This window comes from Psammomys obesus, unplaced genomic scaffold (assembly GCF_907164565.1).
Source record: "Psammomys obesus unplaced genomic scaffold, mPsaObe1.curated_primary_1811, whole genome shotgun sequence".
NCBI classification, from domain to species: domain Eukaryota; kingdom Metazoa; phylum Chordata; class Mammalia; order Rodentia; family Muridae; genus Psammomys; species Psammomys obesus.
Genome location: NW_026585685.1, coordinates 409,793 through 420,911, shown reverse-complemented (window position 1 = coordinate 420,911; position 11,119 = coordinate 409,793). Strand labels below are relative to the sequence as shown.

At 43.2% G+C, this 11,119-nt stretch overlaps 1 protein-coding gene across 1 annotated transcript in view; it reads right to left on the bottom strand.

Annotated features, from left to right (window-relative positions):
* Tbx15 (T-box transcription factor 15) overlaps positions 1–11,119 on the bottom strand; it is a 75,132-nt gene that overhangs the window by 40,366 nt on the left and 23,647 nt on the right. The gene's annotated exons all lie outside the window — the stretch shown is intronic.

Genomic DNA, 11,119 nt, shown 5'->3' with positions numbered 1-11,119 from the left:
CTCCAGTCCCAGGGAATTCAACACCCTTTTCTTAGCTCCATGAGCACTAGGCAAGAAAATGTGCAAGTGAAAATATTCAAGCAAAACATTCATATACATAAAATCAATCAATCAATCATTTATGTGTTTGTTTTCAGGGGTATGGGGTGTTTCACCATCGCGTATGTATCTGCGCACCACCTGCATGCAGTGTCCACGGAGGCCAGTAGAGGGTATCAGATCCCCTGGGACTGCAGTCACAAACCGTTGGATGCTAGGTGAGTTTTCTGAAAGAACAGCCACTTAACCGCTGAGTCATCTCTCCAGCCTCTCCCTAAAATAAATAAATCTCTTTTAAAAATGAAGGTCGTGTGTTTAAAATATGTGTGATGTCACACATAAGGGAGTTGTCTATAACTTGTCTTCCTAAACTAGAGTGAACACTTTATACACAGGGATTGTTGCAACACTGTTTTCAGTCGATTGACCTTCACTCAAGGAAGTCTAACTTTCGAAAGAGTGGGTGACTAGTTTTTGTCCTCTACAAAGGTAGACATTATTTCAAAATATCTAAATCGGTTCTAAATAGGAATCCTAAAATTAACAGAGCTAAAGGCTTGTGCTTTTTTTAGCAGCGGAAGTAGATCTACCGTGAGCACTGTAAGTTGTCTACAGCAGTCTTTGTCCACCCTTCAAAGTTCTCATAAGCTGAAAGACCAAACAAGGTCCAGCCAGACAGTAGCCCAGCTAACTAATCTGCATGTGAATATCTGGAAAAACTTCAGCCTGATCAGATACTTATCAGTGGGTTTTCAAAGCTCCAACATGCCATCCGGTCAAATGGTAACAAATGGTCACAAAGTAACAAAGTCAGATCAACTCTGGGGACCAAGGAACACAAGAGTTCCCCTACTTGGCTGGCCAAAGCAAGGATCAAAGGCAGCTTGGAGTGGGTGCCATACCAGAGTCCCGGACCAGAGGTCAAGCATTTGGCCTTTTTCTGGCTTCCAGTGATATTGAATACAACAGATAAATTAAGATCAAGGCATAAGGCAGTTCTAAAGCACTAGCTTGTCCCCGGGAGATCCCAGGAGTAGAGCTATCATCCACCATGACCCGGATCATATCCTCATTTGGAGGAATGCCTGTTAACATATGGGTGCGTTACATACAGCAGTGTCTAATCCAAAGCCCCAGTGTGAGGTCACAGAAGAGAACAGACTCTTTAAGAGCATTACCTTGGCCAAGCAAGACACTCTAACACAGGGCAGGACAAAGTTGATGGAATTCACTGTGCCCTAGTTCCTGGTTTAGCATATGTGTGTGGAGAGAGTCATTACCTAAAATAGCAGAGAGCTTATGTGCTCAAAGAAAAGTCTAACCCTTTCACTTAAGGCAAGCATGCCTACCAGCAAATCTCAAAGACAGAAAACACTTCTGGGATTACTATCTCAGGCTGATATTCATTTCACCTTGTGGGAGTGCCCTCCACCAACTGTTGGTCTCCGAAGTTGAGTGACAGGGGAAGCTCAGCTGGGTGCTCCGCATCCTTTGACAGCACTTTGCACAGTACAGTCCACAAGTTATTTCAAAAACTGCCCTCCCCACAAGATTTTGTGTTTTAGACTTCATCAGGCCCAAGAGTGGAACCCAAAGATGGTAAGCCATCTTTTCAAGGTCCATCTTCACAAAACATAGATAACATTGAAGTCACTTATGCATTGTCATTTCAGGATTAGGCCCCAAATATGCCCAGCAGCCTACCAATGGAGATCCTCTGGGCCATATCTTTATTTCCATTATGTGTGTGTATGTGTGTGTGTTGGTATTCCAAGGCTGAGTTTCTCTATGTAATCCCAATTGTCCTGGAATCCAGTAAACAACGCTGGCCTGGACCTCAGGGATCTGCCTGGCCTTTGCCTCCCAGGTACTAGGATTAAAGGCATGCACCACCATCTCCTGGCTTCTTAATACACAGAAACCTCTACCTTTTAAAGGGCTATCTGCCTTTTAAATAGAAGGTTGTAAAGTAGTAGTAATAACAATAATAACAATAAAGATGTTGACGAAAAGTTAACTCTGAATTGCTTTAGTTAAAAAGAAAGTTCAGACCCATCCCAAAGCCCTCAGTGTAGATTAACACAGCAAAGACTGTATTTTCAGGCATCAACAAATCTCATACGTTCCAAAGCAATTGGAGCTGCTCCAGAAAAATAATCAATTAAGAATTCCTGGACACATCCAGCAGGGAATGCTAATAAGTATGATTTGGGTCCTTACCCCCAAGGCAATTACAATATAATGTAGACAGTGTGAAAATTATGTAAGCTTAATCTTTTCCGACTTTGTTGTATATATGACCCTACCTTAGCCTCCAAGGAAATTTTGTGGCAATTTAGTGGGTCCAGGGCTCATTCATAGCAACTCATAGTTCTCTAAGTATGCCATGGAGAGATCTACAGTGCAGATACAAAAACACCATTTGTAAAATAGCCTGTCTTTCCAGGAAAGGTAAATGTTTTGTTTTATTCAAAACAAGATCAAACATCACAAACAAAAAGATAAACCAATAGAGGTGTACTGAGTGAAGAGAAAGGTTTACTTCAATTCTTAACAAACATACCCAAAGAAAACAACGAAGTCAAAAGGATACTTTACTGCAGCTGTGTATATCACGTCTATCTTTGCGATGCAAAAAGGTGGATCCAAAAATGGCTGCTGGCCCTTGCTCAGGCGTATATGGATGCCATCTCCTAGCAAATGTGCCTGGGGCCGTGACTATGTCAGGCGGCATTAAAACTATCAGTTCTCCACATGGAACTGGAACTTCATCCTCAATTAGAATCAAAAGAAAGCAGCTAATAAACTGAAATAAACTCCTGCTGCTCTTGGAACATGCACCAGAAGGTACATAATTACTCAGAGGAGGTGTCACCAACAAGCAGATAGCAACAACTTTGAAAGTCTGGGGGACCAGACCAAACCAAGGACAATTTGAAAGAGAGAAAGAGAGACAGAAAGGGAGGGGGAGAGAGAGCTGAAATGGAAAAGGCAGCATTCATTCCACAGTAAATAAATAAATATTTTTTTTGGTCCTTGTAATGCAAGTTAAATTTGAAGGAGAGACCAAAAGAACCAGTGAACACTGAAAAAGATAAATGAAAATGTGAAGATGTTTGTGAAGTATTAAAATGTCTCCCCAGATTTACTTGCAAACTGCTTTTACATAGAAGGGGAAAATACATAGAAGGTGGTAGCAGTTAATCAGGTGGGCAGAGTGAACATCACCAAGGGGATTAACCAATGTTGCCAGCTCTTGACACATGACATTTGACCCTTTCGGTAGTTCTGGCTTAACTGAAATGTACAGATGGGGAAACATCACACAACCCCTGGGCTGGTGAGCAATCCATGAAGCAGCTCATCCATGCACTTCAGAAGTTAACAAGGTCAATAAAGCAGGCTGGGCTCACAGTGACACACTGAAGAAACTTTTCACCACAGATAGAACCCCCATGATAGCCAGAGAACAAGGCGCTCAGATCCTGAATCTGCCGCTGCCTTGATATGAGACTTGCCAACCTTCCAACTGTGAGAAGGACATCCCTGTGCATAAGCTACCCTCTTCAGGACATTTTGGACAAAGACTGAAATAAACAAAACAGTGATCCAGGGCTAGATTTTTGGATGAATTAAGAGAGTACTAGTAAGGAACGTTTGGACCAAGAGTAAAGTTTACAGCGTGTGAAAATACATGAGACCTGCATTTTACTAACAATCTAGAAAGTGGTTAAGCGTGTTGCACCCATACTTAAACTGAGTAACAAAAGGAGGAGTCTGTGGTTGATTGAGCATGGTAAAAGGTGTAGGAGGTCAGAGGCAATCTCCAAACCTCTGTAAATTTGGAATCACATCAAAATAAAATAATAATCATTAAAAAAATAACTGTTCTGGAGAACTCAAAGGCATTTGTGCTCACTGAATTTGCCATAACCCAAAATTTTAAAAGTTACAATAAATATTTGCCTAGCAAGGCTGCAGAATGGACTTCAGTTCTCAGATTATCCCAGAGACACCTGGGAAATTAGACTTGGTTATAGACTATTGCGTTTAATTAATTATGTTGGTATTAAGTAAAACTCCAAACAAAAGAGTGTTAAAAATGCAGTCATGTGCTCAAAGACAATCAAGCAAGAAAAGGGGAATGAAATATATGATCAGTGCTGGGCCATTCCAATGCCTCAACTCAGAGGAATGTCTTAGCCCAGTATCCCATCCCTAACTTAGGGGTTAGGTTTTCCCCAGAAGGAAGTCTAGGCTGTGGTAAGTAAGGTCCTGGCTAGAACATAACATTCAATGTTTGAGATAAATAATATTTCAATTCCACATTCCAAAAAGTCAAAATTAATAAAACCTTATGAACAAAGATATCTAAGTTTTAAATAAGATAAAGACAATATTAGGGATTGGGGTTTTTTTCCCAAAAAACTTATATAGATAATGAGTCTTTGGGGAGATATATAGCGTTAGATGAAATTACAAGGATGGGGCCCTTAGTCTGATTGAATTAGTATCCTTACATAGACACCAGAGAACTTGTGTTCTCTTTTTTTATCATGAGAGTCACAGGAAGAAGGTATATATCAAAACATCAGGAATAGAGCATGTCTCCACTGTTAAAGTTTAATGGTTTGGCTATGGGAAAGGGACGCAAGGGCAGGCAACAGAATCGGAGACAGTCCTCCCCTACCTCCTCTGCTCCAATGGCTAGGGAACCCACATGAAGAACAAGCTGCATATCTGTTACAATGGGCTAGGCCCAGCCCATGCATTCTCTTCCCATAGCATACTGCCTGGCCTGGCCTCAGTAGGACAGTGTACACTTAGTCCTGCAACTTGAAGTGCCGGGGTGGGTTGGTACCCATAGCAGGGGGCTCCCCTACTCAGAGAAGGGAAGAAAGGAATGTGGAGAGAGGATATGAGGGCGAGACTGGGAGTAAGGAGGGAGGGGGCCGTGATCAGGTTGTAAAGTGATTAAATGAAATTAATAGGAAAAAAGTTTTAATAGTTTAAACAATAGGAATCTATGTTCTCAGTTTGGGATGCTAAGCCCCAGATCAGTTTGTGGTAGGAATGGTGTCTGATGAGAGCTCTGCTTCCTTGCTGTGCTTTCACATGTTTTTTGTTTTGTTTTGTTTTGTTTTGTTTTTTGTTGGTTTTTCTTTTTGTACAAGGGCATTCATTCCACCAGACAAGACCCCATATTTTACGAATGTTTTGACCAGCTAGGCCTTGATGGCATGCTAACCAACTCCCTAAAAGCTCTACCTAGCTTTGCCATCCTAAGAAAAGCAAACATAGCAGTTGGAATAGTGGTCAAAAGGAAAGGTTGGCAAAGCATTACTGGAACACATGTTTAGTGTCCCAATATTATAAATATTCATAGGAAATATAATTCCGAGAGTAGATATCTGTGCATTTATCAAATGGTTTAACAACTTCCATTAGACAGATAATAGATAGTTAGTAGGGAGGTAGTAGAGAACTGGAGTTCATCTTCTCATAAATTTCCTTGTACTATGAGAGAGAGAGAAGTGATTTGGGAGAGAAAGGAAGGGAAGTTATTAAGGACCCCTTTGTGCCAGAATCTAGCTGCTACTTATTACCTCGCATATCATCCCGCTCCAAGTGCTGGGCCATGCAAGACATCTCTGTTCATATGCCAGGAAGCTTTCAGACAAATAAGGTCTGTATTTAGACATCTGCCAGAGACCATCTTCCCTCCCTTGAAAGGCTGAAAGTTGTATTCTGCAGGTGTTCGAGGCTTCGAAATAAAATATAAATGTGAAAAGTATGAGCTGTGTCAGGCTGGTGCTGAGATGCTTTTCCTTGATACTCCCACTCCCTGCCCTCTGACAGCGCTGTTGGGGCTCCAGTACCTGGATCTGGGGAAAAGAAACTCACCAGCCTTGGCAAGCTGGGCTGAGCCCTCCCTGGAGTTACTCGTGGGCAGTACCTGTTTCATTACAATTGCCTTTACCCATCTCCTAAAATCACCTTTTAGCACTCAGCATGCCAGCAAGGCAAACAGCTTTGTTCTCCAGAACAATGTCAGTTCCACTCCAGCCCCATGATTCACCACTATTCAATTGTGAATGAATTCAACTCAGTGAGAACTATGTAGAGACCGAATAAGAAATCGATGGAATCTGAAAGCAAAGCCAGGAGAAGCAAATACATCTGTAATAAAGTCAACACATCTAAAAACACTCTGATTAAAACTGGAGTCCGGAGCCAGTTTCTCCTGCATGTACAGACACCTGCAAAATGTTGCCTCAGAGTGCAATGAAGAGGCGTGTTTCCTGTAGCTCCCCAGAAAGAGATGCTGTCAATGGAGGCCACATTCTTTCTTTCTCCTGTATTCCAAGAAGTCCAGCAGCTTAGAGATTGACAGGACAAGTATCGCCTTGTATGGTGGCTGATGAGTCCCTGGAGCCAAAGGAAGCTTGGAGTGAAAGAAACAAAGACGAAGAGGGAAGCTGAAGCAAGAGAAAGTGTCTGGCAGGAGCCCGTGATCTGAGAGAGGCAGGATAGGGGACCCCAGCTATTTCTGCCTCTGCATTTGGCAGTCTCTCCATCTTGCTGTGTTTATGGCCTCGACGTGACTTTCTGCACAAGTCCACCCACTAAGCCTGCACTGGAAAACTTGCCACCTTCCTCTCAGTTCAAGTTTCATCTGATTCGCACCCATGAAGCTCTGGTTTCAAGAGCTCTGTGCATTTTTGCAGCTGAATGGAAACAACTGGATACAAAACAGACATAAGAACACCTGCATCACTTCATCCTTGACACCAGTTCTAGTTTCAACATCTGTGTGTGTGTGTGTGTGTGTGTGTGTGTGTGCGCGCGTGTGTGATGAATGTGTGCATGTGAACAAGGGCTGTGCATCTGTATTCACATAGGTAGAGGTCAAAGGTCAGTATTCGATGGTGTCTCCTATTCCTCTCCACAGTTTCTCCTTGAACCTAGCCATCAGTGTATAGCCACACTGTCTGGCCAGCAAGCCCCAGGGAGATTCCTATCTCCACAGCCCAGCAACTGGAATTACAGGTGCTCATATCCCACACAGCTGTTTCTCTGGATGCTCGGGATATGAAGCCTAGCCATTATGCTCTCACAGAAAACACTTTACTCACAGAGCCATCTCCCTAAGCTCCCCATCTTCTGTGTTTCAAAGTGACTGGTCTGAGTGGCCAGGCTTGGTGACTCACTTTCTCCAGGCCTTGATGTCCACAGCCAACAGCTGCCCAGGATGATGGAAAGGGAAGTTAATCTCAAGAAGTTTCAAAGTTTGCACCACATGGTAGGGTGGCAAGGGGGGCACTGTGGAGAAAAAGGGGGCGTGTCTTCTGGGAAGGCATGCCAAACAGAAAGCATAAGGTCGTAATTTATAGGAGACAACACAGCCTCCTCAGCAGGCTATTGAGTGGGCTAGCGGTTTCTCTTGGGATTGGGACTGCATAATCTGAGGCTGAGAGGGTTTGAGGAAACAAGGACAAGCGCTCACTCTGGCTCAGTCATCCCAAGTGCTACTTGTTGCTTTGAAGGGAGGAGGGAGGGCAGGATCTGAGGTCTGGTCAACACAGCAATGACTGGAAGTGCAATTTAATCATCCTGGACTTCACCCAACCTGTCCTGTCAGTGTGAGAGAGGAGCCATTTGTTACTTCTGCTGTCATCAGCGCTGAGCGGCCACAGCCAGGATCTGCAAGCAGCGGTAGCAGACCAGGATGGAGGGAAGAGGAGTGGAGATGGCTGTTCCTCTGGGCGGAAGGGAAATTAGGAAAGTGGTGGATGGCTGTCCCTACTGTGGGGAACTAAATAGGAGTCAGGGGATGAAAAATTATGTTTTGGCTCTCCTTTCCTAAACCAGGTCATTCTCCTTGCTTCTGTCCACAACTTGCCAAGTTATGTTTTATTTGTCTGATTGTGATTATCTTCTAAAGAGCAAGGACTGCACTTATTCAACCTTATCCCTCCCAGCACCTAGTACTCTGCTTGTTGAATGAGCAAAGGGAACACTGCTAGGGTGAATGTATGATTTCTTTTCTCCACTGAAACTAAAGAACAGTTCTATGTTACACATCGGTCTCCTGTCTACACAGCACACATTAGCTGGGATAAAATGTCTGTCTTCCATAGAGCAGAGGATATTTATTTCAAGTTTGTGGGGGAAACCAAGGTATCAGAATAAAGTCCCATTCAGTATTTTAAAAATCAGATTCTTAGATCTTCTAGTAACTGCCTCATAGTGGGGGGAGGGGGAGCAAAAGTGGGAAGGAATCCGGGCTCTGAGAGAAGCATGCAAGGAAGGGAAAGGATTCACCCCTCTCCTTAATGTATGCCTAGTCAAAGGGGCCTGAAGCAAGCACCATTAACCCCATGGACTCAGATGGCAGTGATTCTTTGTCCCATGGGCCTTGGAGTCATCTATTTGGGCAAGAAAAGAACTGATGAGGTTCTACATCAGGTATGAAACACAGGTGCATGAAACCAAGGGCTCTCAGAAAGGACTATGGCAAATGCTAGACTACAGTCTGCATAGTCCCATAAAATATAAATTCCAGGCTGTAAGGCCCATCCCTTTATGTCTCTGCATGGTGGAGGCACGGTACCCAGAGATACAGCAAAGCAAATGTGTATGATCGATGGCAGGGATGATCATCAGGGAGCCATAAACATGCGTGTGTTATCTTAGTAAATTTAGGAGTGGTTATTACACAGTCAGGAGGAAAGACATCAGTCGCAGAACCTGTTTTCATCAGTTCTTTCGTTCCATTAAGACTGAAGCCTTTGTGGAGAAGGGGGAGGGAGGGTGAGATTGGGAGGGGAGGAAGGAGGGAGCTACAGGGGAATACAAAGTGAATAAAGTGTAATTAATAAAAATTAAAATAAAAAATATTTTTAAAAAGTAAAAAAAAATGAAGCTTTCTAGAAAGAGATAAGATGAGTCTAGTTAGCCTACAACTGTGACGTCTGAGCTAGCAGGATAGAGAAACTACGCAGAGAACCAAGGGGACCATCCATCACTGTTGAGCAGTTTCAGCCACCTTTTGGAGGGACAGCTGAGATTGCTTGTGATACCTCAGAGCCATCCCGCTGCATGCTGGATGCCTGGTCCACAGAATCATAAGCAGACAGGGAGGTTGCTTTGAGCTGCTGAATGTTTTGAGTCAGTAAGTGATAGCAGTGTTAACTAGAGCAATGAGCAGTAAATAAGAACTCATGGTTTGTCTGGACTGAGAGGGCAAAGCATCCCATCTGTTACCTCTTCCCAACCTCCTTCCATGCTTTGGCACCTTACTCACTCTAGTGTTGCATCATTTTTTCCCCCCTGTGGAATCATGATCACATGATAACAGTGATTTTAGATCACTGGCTGTGATAACTTCGCATAGTTCTGCCCCCCAATCCCTCACCACAACCAGCCGCTGCCACACACACAGAAGAGGTGCTGGGATCAAAAAGTGTGTGCCACCACATCTAGCGACTTCTAGAATTCTTAGAACTAATAAGGGCATTGAAGTTATGAGAAGGGGAAAAATAAACTGCCCAGGTTGTGAGAGACACAGTTCAAGTCAAGTCCACCTTACATTCTTACCACTACCATAAAAACTTCCAGTAGCTCCAGACACACTGAATTAACCTGACATCTAAACTTTTAAAATCGTGAAAGCAGAGACCTCTGCTTACTCGTTATATGCAGTAAATGTCCAGAAAAATGCTTGTTGACTTGAAATGAATGGACTGCTTGTCTCGGGCTTCTCATAAAATGAGTGGATGCATGTGTGCATGGGTCAAAGGTAGCTAAGGCGCTGGGTCAGGCACAGCATGGCTCATGTCTCCTAGCCATTCTCTAGAGTGGGGTGGTCAGAGCCAGTTGTCTGGGTTCTCCTGCAGACTTTCCAGCAGTTTCAATTCTCTCCTACTACAGGAAGGGATAAACACCCTTCATGTATTTCCTCTCACCCCCAACTGCAAGGAAAACAGTACCACTAATTAGTTGTAACGGGGTGTTCATTTCACACAGTTCTCAGCAGGTCGCCCTGCCGTTCTTTGAAATGGTCTGGAAACAGCCTTGATTTTAAACATCTGAAGACAATTGAACGAAAGTTGCACTCACTCAAAACCTCTCAGTGACATGCCTTTTCTTCTCTTCCTTGCTAATAAGAAATGGTCGGTGCCATTTCTTATTTACTCAACACCTTGACAGCCTCTGGCAACGAAGACTTGCACCCCAGGATCCTAAAAAGAATATGTTAAAGTCATGATTGGTAATAAAGAGAGGAGCAGGGAAGCCTGAGTGACATTAAACAGTTTAAAGGGAAGAAGGAATTGCCCTAAACATCTATAAACTTAAGCTCCAGAGCGGGAAAAAATGAGAAACTGGTGGAAGAATTGAAAGTTTGTAGCAACAACAACAAAAAGTCAATTAGCAAGCACTTTTGAAAGAAGGAACATTACCTAACAAAGATGCAACATTTTTTAATACAATGCTGGTAGACAGATTGCCATACACAGTAAGCACACGTATCAGTTGACATGCCATTTGGAGAGTGATCTGGAATATCCATCAAAATGCTGAATGTCATACAATTCAACCATACAATTCATCTTCTAGAATTTATTCTATGAATGCCAACACAAGTGTACCCAAAGGTAACTGTGGAGTTTTATTTAAAACACCCTAAAGGCTCATTAAAATAAGTCAGAGATGAGATATGGTAGATCCATGGGGCACAGTGACCTTAAATTACAGGGAAGAGGGGACCTGCATGTGTGGCTCTTAACAGTCTTCAACACCACAGCTAAGGAATAAAACCATGAAATCCAGAGCACCACACATCTCAAATAAGCACAATCTTATTTTGTGAGGCTTATGAATACACAGGTGTCTGTATGCACATGGCCGCTTACATGTGTCATTCATGTGACGACATGTAAATACTTCTGAAGTGAATAAAATGAAACTAGTAGCAGCTATTCTGAGATGATAAGCTGGGAGACTTAGGATGGTATTTGGGTCAGTTGGACTGTGTGTGTGTGTGTGTGTGTGTGTGTGTGTGTGTGTGTGTGTGTGT